This window comes from Molothrus ater, chromosome 6 (genome assembly GCF_012460135.2).
Source record: "Molothrus ater isolate BHLD 08-10-18 breed brown headed cowbird chromosome 6, BPBGC_Mater_1.1, whole genome shotgun sequence".
In the NCBI taxonomy this organism is placed as follows: Eukaryota; Metazoa; Chordata; class Aves; order Passeriformes; family Icteridae; genus Molothrus; species Molothrus ater.
Genome location: NC_050483.2, coordinates 3,662,735 through 3,678,986, shown reverse-complemented (window position 1 = coordinate 3,678,986; position 16,252 = coordinate 3,662,735).

Sequence of the window (16,252 nt, the reverse complement as noted above, 5' to 3'; positions counted from 1 at the left end):
ATTTCAAGGGAGGTTCTTGCCTTCCTTAGCAGACACCTGTCCTTTCAAACCAAGACAGTGACCCAGGGGAGCTGGGGCTGGAGCCAGGATTCCTGAGGGAAAGGAGGAAAACGCCTTGGCTGAGCCCAGGGTTGGAATTACAGACTGGATTTTTGGGCCACTGTGGCTCAGAGGTCACTTTGGTGCCTGGTTTCTTCTCAGGCAAGGTGTCCAGTACTGAGACAGTAAAGCACCTTTTATAGTTGTGGTGAATTATTTTACTCCCTGATATTGTACAAAGATAAGCATTTTTGAGGTGGAAGCACTTCAGAACTGCCAAAAAAGCTGAACAACTTGCTAAAGCCTGTGCAAGAAAATCAGCCCCGGCCTTCTCCTGCTTAATTTGAGTGCAGTGGGCAGCTCCATCACACAGTTCTCCTACCTGCACAAAATTCCTTCTGTGCTCAGATAAAGCAGAGCTTACAGGTCTGGAAAGTTTGTTTGGGTTTTTTGGGGGTGTTTTTTTTGTTTTTTTTCTTTTTAAAAAGCCTGTGGGAAGCACTGTCTTTGTAGAGAGGCACCCAAGAAGAATTACTCTGTCCCGTGTAATGACCACCACACCATTGAAAAATGGCAAAGTACCATTTGCCATTTATCATCAATAATCATCAATAATGCAAAAATAAGAAAATCTGCAATGCTTATTCCTTTCAGCTCATGTCCAGAGCCATTTCCTAAGTGATGCAGGCAGCATCAATTCCCTGCCCTCCTGTGAGCAGGACTCACAGCACATGCTAGGATGCACTCCATCCCAGCTGGAACCAAACCAGGCTGGACCAAAGGCTGGGCCCTGTCCCAGCAGGGATTTCAGGCTTAGGACAGGGCTTGTTCAGTGTTCCCTGAAAGTTCTGTAGCTCTGAATCACAGAAGGGAAAATGAACCTTAAAAAAATCAATCTTTGTGGAGGTTAAACAAAACTTTAGAAAAACTTCATAAGGGAGTACCAATTTAGAAACATTTTTGCTGCAGCTGAAATTAAAAAGTTTAAATGTATGATTTAATTTCAATTGAGCTAACTGTTTCAAAACAGCTTTTTCTCTTTATTCACACTAAAGTACATTTTAAAATTAGTATCATCTTACAAGTCGAGAAGACAAGGGCCTTGTCTATTTTGATGTAATTTGAAAAAAGTTTCAGCATGAGTCACCTAACAAAGCAGAACATTTCAAGCTCTGTATCAAAAAAGATCACTTATTAAATATTATTTTTTTCTATTTTTGTCAATAAGGAAAATAATCACAATTTCAATAAGAGCAACAGGTACTCATATTATTCCAAGTACCTGTTGACAAACTAATTGTAATTTGTAAAAGACACTGCTCTGCTAATTAAGATACAAATTTTCACTGGTGATTGCAACACACAGTACTCAAAGAATACTCCTAACATTTTTATTTAAAGTACTTTTAAAAAGCTGGTTTTCTTATTTTAGAGTTTCAAATGTAAAATATAACTTCCAGCCAACTCAGTATTCCTTTAAAATAATAGATTTCTCATCAAGATTTCTTTTTTCAGGTTATATTTAGACCATTAGCTGAAAATTTATGGTATGTACTGGCTTACAGACAGCATCCTGCCCACCACAATTCAAGAAGGGCAAAGCTGTTAATTTGTGAGTGGAGCTGTAGTTCCATAAATTCTTTTGTGGCTGTAGGGATAACAGGACACGTGGGAAATCGGTTTAAATCACAGAATTTGCTTCCTTTTCTATTGCTAGGAAACAAAATGCTGCATTTATTCTAAGGAACTATTAAAAACTAACAAACAAACAAACAAAAAAAAAAAAGCCCCACCAACCAAAACCGGTCTGGAGTGTCGCAGACATCTTTTATGAAAAATCCTTTCCTTAGGATTTTTCCTCCTGAGAAGGTGAGAGGCCTCAGGAACAAAATGTAAACAATGATTATCTGCTGCTGTGGAATGCAACAGGTGCATCTGGGATTGGCCCATGCTAGATGTTTCTAATTAATGGCCAATCACAGCCCAGCTGGCTCAGACAGAGAGTCCGAGACAGAGCCTTTGTTATGATTCTCTCTTTTTCTATTCTTAGCTAGCCTTCTGATGAAACCTTTTCTTCTATGCTTTTAGTATAGTTTTAATGTAATATATATCATAAAATAATAAATCAAGCCTCTGAAACATGGAGTCAGATCGTCTCTTCCCCAATCTGAAAACCCCTGTGAACATCATTACACTGGAGCTTGTCATTTCTATTTTCTATAATTTAAAATACATTAATAATTAAGAGTTTGCCTTCCTGAAGAAGTTTGCTCCCAGTTGAATTTTTTAGAGCTTTACATTTCTGGGCTGACCAAACCCATAGCACCTTCTCTAAGCGGGGACGACTCAGTTCTACCTGTCCAGATGCCCCATTTTTGTGTTTAATTCATTCCAGAAAAACAAAAATAATTGCAATTAATACCTGGAATTCCTTCAAGTACCAGCTTGGAGATGTTTCCAGGAGGGATGTGCAGACAGAGCCCCTGCCCTGAGTGTCCAGCCCGGCCTGGAGCCTCCTGAGCTGCTGCGGCGCGGCTGCAGGCGGCAGCATCAGAGCAGCTTTGCAGCACAGCATCCTCTGCTCTTCCCCAGCCTCCCATGCTCCAGCAGAGCCCAGGCAGTGCTGGGAGATGAACAGCAGCAGGCAGAGCTCCCCCTGAAACAGCAGAGCCCTTTTGGCATCGATGTTTTTGGGCTCAGTGCACAAATTAAAGCACACTGGGCACAGCGAGCGGATAGGATGGTGTCAAAGCTGATGGGGCCCTTCAGGCTCCTGCTGATCACAGCTCTGGCCTGGAACTGACTCCTTACACATTCTGAAGTGTCACCATCCCTCTCATTTTCTTGAGGCAATTGTTCCAATATTTTCTTAGTATTTTGGCCCGATTTTAACTCCATTGGAATGTGAATGCACTCAAAGTCACATCCTGCTAGCTCCCTGATCCGGGTCCTTGCTTTCCAGATCAGTTCTGCTACCAGCTCTTGGGGCATTGTCATTCTCTTGGACCTTTGGTGACTGAGGAAAACCCATTCTATGACCAAGAGAGGGTCCTTCTGGTCGTGGCCCGTTTTAGGTGTGCCCTTTGCCTTAGCTGTTTGTTTTTCCTCCCACTGGAAAATGATTCCATGGAGGTGTGGCAACTTACCTAAGATGATAAATTTGAATGGCAGGTCAGGCTGGCATCGGTGGGCCTGTCTTGTGGACATTGCAATCTGAACCTTTTCTAGAGCTTTCCTTGCCTCTGGGGTAATAGCCCTAGGAGCACCTGGGTCCTCTCCCTTCAATAAATTGAAAAGAGGGGCAAGGTCTCCGTTAGTCAGACTCAGCCAAGATGAGAGTGAGGTTTCTCTTTCAATTTAGACAGAGCTCTGCAGCAGAGTCACTTTGATAGATCCAAAAAAGAAACCGAACTGTTAAACCATCAGTACTGTCACCCTTAAGCTGAAGGAACTGTTCAGCTTAAGGGTGACAATGTTCACCTTGTTCAGGAGCTGATAGATCCAAAAATGAACCCAGAGTGTTAAACCATCAGTATTGTCACCCTTAAGCTGTAGGTGTGTGTGCCCACAGAACATCCCTGCAACAATACTCAGGCATCTGAAACTTCCTGCTGAGTATTTTGGAAGGGGCAGGCCTCTAGGAAGGGATCCCATCAATACCAGCAGGAATTTGATTGCTCAGCCCTCAGTTTCCAAACTGCTCCTTTAGGTCTTTTGTCTTCCCTGAGCTGCTCCTGCTGGCATAAAGGGATTATGGTGGAGCAATTGGGAGCTGGGTGACAGAAGTGCAGAAAAGCCAGAGCAAAGCACAGTGTCAGCAGAGCAAACTTTGCCTGTGATACAACAAAAGCTGTTCCCCCTTCCCTCCCCTCAAATCCAGAAAGACCAGAATGCTACAAAGGCAAGAACTAGGTTGCTATGACTACTATAAATTAACATCAACACTTTCCCCTTAACACTTTCCCCCTTCAAAATCTAATTTCTGATCATAGGAGCATTAATCTAAATTTTTGTGTCATGGTAGCAATTTAAGACATATTTAGGATTGTTCAGGCATTTCAATAATTCATTAAAAGAATACAGAAACATGTTGGAAAAGGCCTCTCAGATCATCAGGTATTGCTCTGGTTACAATTAATTTTTGCACCACACCATGCATTATAGCAGGGTCTTAGGATTTAGCAGGGAGAATATATTTGTAAAGGATTGCCAGCAATTTCCTTTCCCACTTTTTTGCCTGTCAGGGAGTGGGTTGGCTCAGGCATTGTTCTCTGGTATGTAGATTATGCAATAGGTCTTTACACCTTTCTTGTTCACTAAGTATTTCTTCAGTGTAATAATGATAATAATAACAATACCTGAAAACCTCTGCAGAAAGGGATCCTTCCCTGTAGAAAACAAGACTGACAAAGTGAATTGGTCATACTTTCTTCCCAAAACAGTGTTAAGGTAATGCATGTTTGGAATCCTGTTAGTAAATTGCATTATGTTATCTCTGTTTGGTACAGTGAAATTGCAAATTAACCCCCTTTAAAAGTGGGTCAGCTCCCATCACCTAAAAGATCAGCACTGTGTGATCAATCTTAATATGGTTATCAAGTAATCTGCAGAAAAGTGCTTGGCAGGCACTGCACTCTGACTCCCTGCCCAGGGCTCCTGCTCTGTGATTAATGGTTCTGCTATTCCCCATTTGAGCCCTGAGAAGTTACACCTGTCCACCACTTAGGCTGGCTTTGTCTGGAATTCATGGAAGCACTAAAAATTACCAAAAGCCAAGGGAAAAAAAAAAAAAAAAAAAGAGGAGAAATGTTCTCAGTACTTACAGGAAAAGTTGCTGGAAGTTCACATTTCAGACTCACTCTCTGGCATTCATATCCTTCCAGTGCCTCCAGTGTAACACTTTCCAGAAATGCACAATACTTTTTACATGTACAACTCTGGATTTATTTTACTCTTTATCATTAAAGGTGATTTTTTTTCCTATTACATTATCATCCAATTTGCCAAAACAACAAAAATTCATTGTCTAAAGATCAGACTGAGTTACACTGCAGTCATCCAAGTACTGTCTGGTAAATCTGTTTAATGCATGAACAGTGGATATTTCTGTGATACTATTTATTTAAGCCATGGATTTTTGCCCCCTGATATTTTCTGGTGAGGTTTCTGGCTGAATCCTTGTTGATTTACTGCCATATGTGAGCCATCTCTTTTGAGTGCTTCAGCTCCTCTTGACACAGAAGGCCAGCAGCAGGCTCCCAGCTGCTCAACATCTCACTCTGCCCTTTCAGTGGGGTTTATACCTGACAGTGGCTTCATTTTGGATTAAATGCAGCTGTGATTATTGTTAGTGATCAACATAATTATGAAACGGTTCCTTCAGCTCGTTGTTTCACATCATGAAATGCTGGGTGCATGAAAGGCTTAATGGCCTGGACACCTCCTTGTTTTTGACTGACTGCCAGCCCACCCCACCTCGCACAGCATTTTTGGGGGTCAAACTGGCTTCTGGGCACCATTCTGGCTTAAAATGGAAGCAAAAATTGGGGGGCTGCATGAGACTGCCCTGGAGCAGAGACAAACCAAGGCAGTGCCAATAGTCGTGAGCTGATATTGCCACAGAACACCTTGATGTGGCTTCAACAACACCTGGTAGCACCCATCAGGCAGAGGAAGAATCATAAAAATGCAAAACATAATTTTCATACATAAAAGATAGAAATATAATATAAAAGATAGAAATATATAAATATAATATAAATATAGAAATATATAAATATAATAAAAGATAGAAATATATAAAACTCCCATATAAATTAGAACTTCCATAATAACAAAAACCCAGAGCTTGGCAATGAAGAGTGCAAGGACAGGAACAGGGAGGAGTTTTACCTCATAATTAAGTTCTGAGCCATTATATTGTTATGTACAGCTGCAATTTGTTTTATTTTCCTGACAGAGATTATTTCCTGATAGTTTTTTTCCAAACAGCTCACTGGCTGGTGGTGCCATGTGCTGGCATTTTACAGCCACAGCCACAACAGAGGGCAGAAGAGCCTACACATTCCCTGTCCTCCAAAAAGCTCTTTTAGAGTAAAGAACGTGGAGGTTCAGCACTGGAAAAATATTTCCACCAAAATCTTACCAGGAAAAATAATGGCTGGGTGCTCTGAAGGTAATTTTGGTGTTTTGTCAGGCCCCACTTGGGTGAATTCTCCTCTCCATGAGTCTACAGAAGCCAAACTGCTTGATGTCTTCAGCAAGATTTCACAAAGGAGAAATAAGACCATTTCTCATGCTTTCTTTGATCTTTCAAAAATTCTTCAGGGTCCTCTCTTATTGTTTTTGGTTTTAAGATTTAAAGAAATGTTAATCAATCTCCCTGGAAGCCCTATAAAACTGAGTGTATGTCTGGCTGCAAAATAAACCCAGAAGAAAATGTCTAAAAACAAAACATTCACGTGGCTGATACTCAACTTTTCAACAATTTCATAATTCCTTATCTCTCCAAATTACACATTTCCACCAGCCAAGAGATGACTAAAATGATTTAACTGAATTTCACAACTTTGCAGATAATAACTGAGAACAGCAGGCAAAATTGCAGCACAAAAAAACCCCAAAAATTTTTCCTCCCCTCCTCAACAGGACTTTATCTCAGCAGCTTGCCATACAAAATAAACAAAAAAAAAAAACAGCATGAATCTCATGATTTTTAAATTAAGGCACGTGAGGGGTTTGTTTTGCTTATCTAAATCCACTTCCATGGTTTTTATCAAACACGAGTGTCCCATGAGAAGTTCTCCCTGGAACATTGGAGGCACTTTGCCTTGGGAAAAGGGGGGTTCTAAATGCAGAAAGATTCCTTTGAGCACAGATTCCTGTGAATCAGCAGTCCTGCAGGATTGATTCACAGGAATTTGGAGGTAAAACACATGGGAGAGGTTTTACAGTGACTGCTGTGAGCCAGAGAGAAGTTTGATAAGAGGATCCATGTTTGCCCCTGAAAGAATTTCCTACCAAGGTCATTGACACAAAAACCAAGAAAGAAAGAAGGATAAAGAAGAGAAACACACTACTTCTATCATTTTAGAGTAAAGATATATTTAATTAGAGCAATCTGTGTTAGTCCGGTATATTAAGGCATGTATTAACAAATGAATATTATGAATTTCGAGTGCAGCAACAACACTTTCAGTTTCCAGTGTCGGTCAAAATAGTATTTCTGGACACAGATTCAAAGCACTAAAAACCTTAAAACGAAGCTATGAATGAATGAATACCTGCAGAACAAATGCTGAAAGGGCAAATTCAATACTATAGCAACACAGAAATTTCACCATTTCACATTTCAAAAAAACAGTTCAGAAATTCCATCCATTTCAAACAAGTTTGGAGCCCACCACCTGATGAGATTAAAGCCTCCCTTCTTTTTATGTGAGACTCAGGAATTTTGTAAGAATGAATAAAAACCATTCATGCTATAATAAAAATGGGTTTGAAGCCTTCTGAAAATGGAGTCTTGCTTTGTATTTTGTCATCTCAGCTGGGACAGAAACATGCAGAGGTGTAGCCCCCACCTTTCCCCTGCCATCAGAACCAAGCAGGGTCTTTGGGAGCATTGCAGGTTGTGCTGGCAGAAGGGAGGAGGCAGGAAATCCAAGGAGGAATCACATGGAGCAGGCACAGCTTCCCAAGCTGCTCTCCCAGGACTGAGGAAAAGGGCTGGGATTGCAGATTCCAGATGGAGGAGGGAGAAGCTTCCATGGGGTGGCTCAGCAAAGACCAAGACTCCCTCTCCACAGCTCTCTGCTGAGCCCAGGATTTGAGCCATCTGTGCTGGATTCCCACAGCAATAATCTAATATTTTACTTGGCCATAAAGTTGGAAACAAGCATCAAAAAAAGGATGAAGTGTAACAAAAGCCAAAGATGTGAGAAAATAAATTTAAATGGCTGGGGAAAACAGAGCAAGTGCATAATAAATATCATTTTAATATCTCCTTGCACCAGTGATTTGACAGGCAAAACCAAGGATGACTCAGATATTTTTCAAAAATTTTTAAAAACAAGGATGTTACTCACAAATCACTTGATTTTATTTTTCTAGAGATCCTTTGGTTTTCTGTTATGTTGTGCACACACTTGATACAGGGATGGCTTTATTTTACACAGGAGCACAACAAAGTGCAGAGCCTTCCCATGCTCTGCTTCTATACCATGACCAGTTTTGGTGGCTACAAAAAGAGTTTTCATAATTTGTATGTAATTTGCAACTTAATTTGTAACCATTTTTTTTTTCAGGGAGAAGAGTTTTTTCTTTAGCATTTTTCCAAGAGAAGGTAGGCCAGGAAATCTTATTGCTCTTCTATGTTCCCATCCTCCTCCCACCCCAGGACATTTCATTGTCAATGTTGGACACTTGAATTTTTGGTGTCCTGGAGCTTTTTTTTTTTCTTGTTTATTGTTTTTTTTTTATTTTGTTTTTGTTGGTTGATTGTTTTTGTTTGACAGTTTAAAAGCTCCTTAACTTTAACATCACAATGAGGTAAAAGAAAGTTTTGGCCTCATGGCATAACTTCACTGACTCTAGTGGGGAAGACCAGCAAAGATCAACCTGTTCTACACCATTCTTAAAAAAATAAAAATAAAATATCACATAACTTTCATATGAGCTGTAAATCTGAGGTATTGGATCCCACAAAAACCAAGGTGAATTTTAAGGTCCCTTCCAATCCAGGTCATTCTATGATCCTACTAAGAGTTAGAGAATTGATTTGTTACATTCATTTCTGTCTTTTGCCAGCTCTGCTCAGTCTGTATTTTGACCCAGTTTATTTTGTAAACATGTTAAATTGTGAGCAAACATGAAGGGTTTAAATGGTCCAATCCTGAAAAATCAGCCATTCCAAGGAAAATGGGAAGTGGAAAGAAGAAGGAAGGACTGGAAGGAGAGGTGAGAGCCTGAGGAAGGAGGTGGTGGAGATGTTCTGCTTTAACAAAAATTCAACGTTTCAGGCCACCCACTCCCTGGCTCTGACCTCCTCTGTCTGACATCAACCTACATCTGTGACAGGATATATTTTTAAGCTGTCCTAGAATGATATCATACAATAGCCAAACCCCTGTAAATACGTTCTTGTCATCACCAGTGAAACAAAATTAGATTATATACCAGACAAGAGCTTTTAACCCAGCCAGCGACGTGATCAGAGAGCAAAGGAGAGGATAAATCTTGGGCTCTTCAAATCCAACACAGGTTTAAGTAGAAATCTTGAGTGCCTTAAAAGCAGAACCACAACTTACACTTTACTAGGAAAAAAGTGGAGAATGCTTTTCACAAAACAATATCAGCATGGAGACGATAAAATCTTGAACAAGGTAATGGGGAAGCCCTGAAGAATAGCTCAGAGTTCTACCACAAAAAAGGCAGGTAAGTTATTCTTCTGGTGTCTTAAATCCTAGCTAAAAATTGATTCCATCCATTTTTCTCCTGGCACATTCAAGCAGCAGTGGGCTCATCTACTTCATTTTCCATCGCTTATAGCAAAATTTTCTCCTCTTGCAAAGAATTCAGGCACTGTGAGGGCAGGGGAAGAGAAGGAAAGGATTATGCTAAAGGGAATATACGAAGTTATTGTATTATTATTATTTTATAACATTATAAAATATTATAATATTATAATATTATAGTTCATATATATAATTTCTAATATAATATAATATATAATTTATAATATAGTATAATATTATAATTTATAATTATTTATTTTAGAAATAATATAATAATTTATATTATTTATAATATATCATATCATATTATGCTAAAGGGACTATATAAAGTTATTATATTATTATTATTTTATAATATTATATAATGTTATAATATAATACTATATTATTACAATATTATATTGTATATTATATTAATATTATTATTATTATTTTATAAAAATAATAAAGATTTAATTTATTTTATTTTATTTTATAAATAAAATAAATATTTTATTTTCATGTCCATGTAAGAGCATAAAACAAGCACTGGAAAATAACAGAATCTGAACCTCAGCTGCTTTATGTACATCATGGTACTGTTTCTCCTGTGAGAGTGGTGCTGATGCATTCCTCATCTGCTCCACAGATCATTTTAATTAAAGCATTAATAGATTTCAGACTCTCAAAGCCAGAGCACCTACATCCAGCCTCTGTCAAAGTCTGTATCTTCACACACACATGCTCCCACATGCTCTGTTCAGCCTCTTACTGAATTAATCAAACACCACTCCTGATGGCTTGTGTTAATCAGCTGCATCCTTCAGGGTGCTCCCAGCCCTGCCACAGCCACGCTGCTGAGCCCAGCTGGGCCATGTCCCCCTGTCCCCAGTGCAGCTCACATCCATCCCCTCCTGCCACCAGCCACCACCTCCTCTTTGTCACCAGCAGGAGATGCAGCTTCAGGGCTGAGGCACTGAGCTGCCAGCTTTGGTGGAAGAGTGGCAGAAATTTCACCTTTGCCAAATCCAGAAAAGTGGAATTTGTAGCTGCCAAAAAGTACTCAGCTACTCTGTCGTGTTCCCCCAGCTGTTGTTTCAAGGGAGTTGTGTTTTCTCTCTAACCCTGAAATGTCTCTTGCAGAGCTGCAGGAAAACATGCTCATATGATTAATTTCATATTTTTAAGTACATGGGAATCCTCACATTCTACAAACTTCACCCATTTCCAGCAAAATTGGATTTTGGTGGGTGATTCATGCTACAGTGTCTTCAGCTCAACCCCTTTGAGTGAATCCATCATTTTGGGCAGGATCATAAGCAGTGGTGCCTCTAAAAACCTAAATAACATACTTGAGTGAAACACTCATCTGTTATGTGCATGTTTTCCATCCAAATAACTTCACCTAATAACTCATGAAAGCTTTTAGCAGAGGAAAATGATGAGATTAAACATGATGCTTTTGGATACACTTGCTCCCTTCCATCTCAGAAGAACAGTATTAGCTAAAGCCATTCATTTTGTCTAAAGGGATCTCTATAATGCTTCATTTCCTAAACAATTTCATTAAATTCTCCATCCCTGGGAGAAATGAGGCTCAATTTAAAGCAGCCAGGGATTTTAGCTGCCCTTATCACTACAGGGGTGCAGCAAATCCATATTTATTCGGTCTAACATCTGTGAGATGATCTGTATGCTACAGGACCTCCCAGGATGTGACTCACGAGGCTGAACTCATGAAGGACAAGGTGCTGTCCCCTCCCCACTGCCATTTGTCACAGCATTGCCAAAATGCTGGCACCAGACAAGTGCTGGCCAACAATAATTACAGCTGCATAAAGGAAAAACCACTGCAAACCAAGAGGCCCATAGTATGGAGGATTGAGACTGTCCATGTCACCACTGAATCTCAAGCCCCACAACATGGTTTGCTCTTTTACAGACACTGGTTTCAGAAGGCTGGAGAAGAGATGAGGCAGCTTTCATCACACCAAGCAAATTAGGGAATACTTTTCCTGCCAAACTGAGAAGGCGGAGGTGGGAATCTCTCTGCTGTGGTAGGAACATCCAGAATTCTGGCATTACCAACGTTTTCACAGGTTGGTTTGCCTTGAAAAAGCAGGTTGTAATGTTGTGTAAGGAAGGTTCAGGAAGACAGTGAAGACAGTGTTAAATATTTATATTTAACACAGAAGTTAGAAGACAGTGTTAAATATTGTGACTTCCATAGACAATATAGGAGACAAGTAAAAAAAAAAAAACTCCAAAAATCATGGTGTGCTGTGCATACATCAGAAATTCAATCATACTTGACTGTGAAGACACTGCATCCTTCAGCTCATAAGGCAGCAGGAAACAATGTGTGCTAGAAATAAAATATTTTTTGGAAACCCAACTGCCTGCCTTGCACAGGGTGGGTTCAACACACAAAGGTGTTGCTTATGAATGCCAAGGGCAGGATTGCACAAAGCAGAGGCATTTTTGGAGTCACAGACAGTTCACACTCCCCTCATAGCCCCCAGTCACTCATCCAGCTCTTTTACCCAGCAGAGGGATCGGCTCCCCATGAGGAGGCTGCTGGACAGGAAAGCCTCTGCTGCAGAGAGCAGCTGTGGATCAGAGCAGGGGAAAAAAACTCTGCTCCCAAGTTATAATCCCCTGCAGGGTCTAGGGCTGTTCAAATATTCTCATACCATTGCTGCAGGGCCTCTTTTGGGGTTTGGAATTTTTTTTTCCATTTTTTTTCCTTCTCTGTAAATCCAATGCATGGTTTTGTCTCTGCTTCCAGTTTGAAGTGCACAGAAAGTTTTCCTGATGCCCACACAAACGTTTCCATACTGAATATTTAAATACAGGAGCGTTATCCTCATCAGTCATTACAGCAAACCATGCCCTCATGAGGATGCACAGCACTTTAGAACCCAGCAAACAAAGCTTCAGCCAAGGTTTATAAAGGATGGAAACGCCACACCGGAACAAAATGTAGTTTTATTGTAATGAGTGCCCTTGGCAATAGGATTTAACCAAATCCTGTATCAGCCAGGGCTGCCCCAAGGAGAGCACCCACATCTTCAGCAGCACCCTGACTGAAACAACCCCCTCCCATCCACCCATGGACAAAGGGCTCTTTGATTTGAAATGCAATGTGGCTGCACAACTGAGCTATAACGACCCCAGAAAGCTTTTGAAGGTGCTAAAGATAAAGAATTCCAAACAGGGATTAGCAATGGAAGCTTCTGTGTGTTTCTCAGTAGCTGAATACAGCTGGCAAAAAGTAGCTTTGGGGGAGGGGGGGTCATCCCTGAAATAACAGAATAAGGAAGGATTTGGAAAAGCTGAAGACACAACGACTGAAAAAGATTCTGAAAATACTGAAAATATCAGAGTTCAAGGAAAGGGGAGCAACAAGAGAGGTGCTATGCATTTGCACACACATCTTCTTTTTTGAAACCCTCAGTCTGGGGAAAAAAAAGCTATTCTCAAGAAATAGTGTTCACCACTCCCCTGCCCTGATTTTTAGGATGCTGGCTGGAGGTCAGCATGAAGCAGGGCACTGTGACACCCAGAGCTCCAGCCAGAGGGCATTCCCACTGCAACTCACTGGAATCCATTTTTAGGTTTCATGCAACATGTGCAATATATTATGATACAATTTTCTATCTGAAACATGATTTGACATAGCTCTCCTGTCTTTATTATCTGACTAGGATCACTCTCTCTTTCCTCATACACGTCATCTTGCAGAATGAGTTTCAGAATCAAATTCTGCTCTCAGTAAGGGTGTATTATCCCTCTGTACAGAGCAGAGATGCTGTTTGAGGATACAAGAGAGGCTCATACTCTTGTTGCACAAGCTCCTTCACATCCGTGCCCTTTGATCAGAAAAATAAAAGAACTTTTCTTATCCAGGTGCTCTTCAGCTGCTGACAACTGGACAAACATTGAACTGCAAACCTATTTCCCAGATCCCATATGCCATATGGGATCCCAGATGCCATATCCTGAACCTGTTGCTGAGGTCTGACACTGATAACACACACCTCTGTCACAAGGATGAGCCCCAAAAGCACAGGGGATCTCAAAGGTTCCCGGTCCTACATCAGGGAATAAAGGCCTCACAAAGGTCTTTCACTCAGCAGCACTTTCTCTCTGGTTTCTGAAAGCTTTCAGACCCAAATTCAGCCTCCCCCCAGCAGGCACCTCAACTTACCTACCTTGGAAGACAGAGCTGCGTGAGCAGTGAGCCAGGGAGCCCAGGGTTGTCCAGCCATGACACAGATCCTGCTTGGAAATCAGCTCATTCCCATTCTGAAATCCCCAGGTGTAGCTGAAGCAGCCCTGGAATGAGAAATGTTCTGCCAAAGGTCACAGAGCCACCAGAGATGCCCTGTTGCACCAGCATCTGTGCCTGCATCCCTGTGCCCAGCTCCTCGCTAGATCTCATTTCTGCTCTCCTCATTTTTAACCTTTTCTTGCCTCTGACCATTTTCTACTTCATTCCATGTCCCATTCCCCATGGTTTCTGCCTCCCTAAACCACCAGGATCTTACACTGTAAATCAGGACAACCTGTTCTTCTCTCTTCCAAGTTGTGTGGTGTATTTTCCTGTGGCAGATTTAGTTACAGACATTAAATTGTTACACATGTCTAGTGTAGTACACTAATGAAACTCCTGTCTCCTTTAGCAATGTCCCTTCCAGTCAGTCTTCCTGCTTTTCCTCCCACTCTGTGTTCCCTGTAGGTGGAGGAAGGAAACAGTTTGGGGGATTGTTTTTCCTCCTGGAGAAATCCAGGTTCCACCTGCATTATGTTTCTGTCATTTTCTGACAGATACTTAAGGTAACAGAATTTATATCAGCCAAAGTTTAACAAAAATTCAAACTTACTTATGTGAAAGAATCCCACAGAAATGGAAACCTATCATGTAAAGTAGGATTCCCACATTTAAAACACTGAATATTTTCTGAAGGGGAGAAAGCTTTCCTCTCCTTGATCAGAACTCACAGAAATTGTTGAATCTACAGAAACGAAGCACAGAGCCACTAAAACACTTCATTATTCCTTCTGAGCACTGTTCAAATACCAGTATTTACCTCTGAGGCTGCAACAAAATTGCATGTTTCTGCCCTGGCAGGAGGAGCCTTCCAGAGTCAATATTCATATTGCTGTGGGGAAACACATTTAATCTCCATGTAAGCTCTCTGTAATTTTATTATTATTATTTATAAGACAATATGTTGGGTAAATAGCAGCAGCTCCATCCATGTGCAGGAAGCTGCTTTCAGAGAGCAGCAATTTGGAAATCAGCCTTTTGGAAATGAAGGTGAGAACAGAGGAGCATCCCATTGTATTTGGGTTGCCCATAGATGGAGGAAGGAATGATGAATGTGACTCCATGTTCTCAGAAGGCTAATTTATTACTTTATGATACTACATTAAATTAAAGAATACTATACTAAACTATACTAAAGAATAGAGAAAGGATACAGACAGAAGGCTAAAAAGATAATAATGAAAACTCCTGACTCTCTCCAGAATCCTGACACAGCTTGGCACTGATTGGCCAAAGAGTGAAAACAACTCACAGCAGAATCCAATGAAACAATCCCATGTCAACAATGTTTATATTTTCCTCAAATTTCTGTGTTAAACAATCCCCAAACACATTCCACATGAGCACAACACAGGAGAAGCAAATGAGATATTTATTGTTTTCCTTTTTCTCTGAGGTTTCTCAGCTTCCCAGGAGAAAATCCTGGGCCAAGGGATTTTTCAGAGGATGTGAATACCACAGAGCATCCCAGAGCCCCTGGGCATCACCTCCTGAACCTCTGCCCTGAGTTCCACACCAGCCTCTGGGCTGGGCACCAAGTTGTGCCTTCTCTCCAGTTCACAGACAGCATTTTAACAGAATTAAATATTAGCTCCAAGCAAGGATGGGAGGGGTTTTAATTTGAGCACTGCACAAACACAGAGCTTGAAAGAAAGGCACTTTCCAGAGGAGTACAATTACCCAGATCATCAAACCTGGGAAAGGGTGGTGGCACCCAATTCATTCACACAAATGTACAGAGGTGAAGTGTGCTAATGGTTTTACAGACTTCTTGAGAGAAAACACTTATTTATTGGCTATTCCTGATGGTGATATCATATTAATCATATCCTTTTCCTCCAATTAAAGGTTTTATATTGCAATAAAACTGTAATCACAAGTAAAAAGGCGAAAAAAGGGATAGAAAATTAAGGCCAGCGTGCTTGGAATGTACAAGAAGATAAGCACTCATTATATCAATTTTATATAGTGGGAGTTATTAATTTGGCAATTCAATTGCTCAGGGGCTGTGTTGTTAATAATCAGGTGATTATAATGAAAACAACACTCTCACTTGAGGAGTTAGACAATGAAACAGCCCTAAAGTGGAAAAACAGAATTATAAAGTTTATATTTTCCACAAATTTCTGTGTTAAAGTCAGTGCATGGACTAAATTTTGGTAGCAATTTCTTCTTTTATAACTGTATCACATGTGCCTGTCTTCCCTTTTTATTATTACTGTTAAAACCACATTATAAAAAGGACAGAGGAGAAATAAAGCTGGAAAATTTGATGAAGTACAAATTATATATTTTTGCTTTCCATGTCTTATCCTCTTTAAAATTAAACTCTCCCGTTAAACTAGCAGTGCCCTGTCACTGCACTGCCTTTAATAAAAAGATGCAAAGG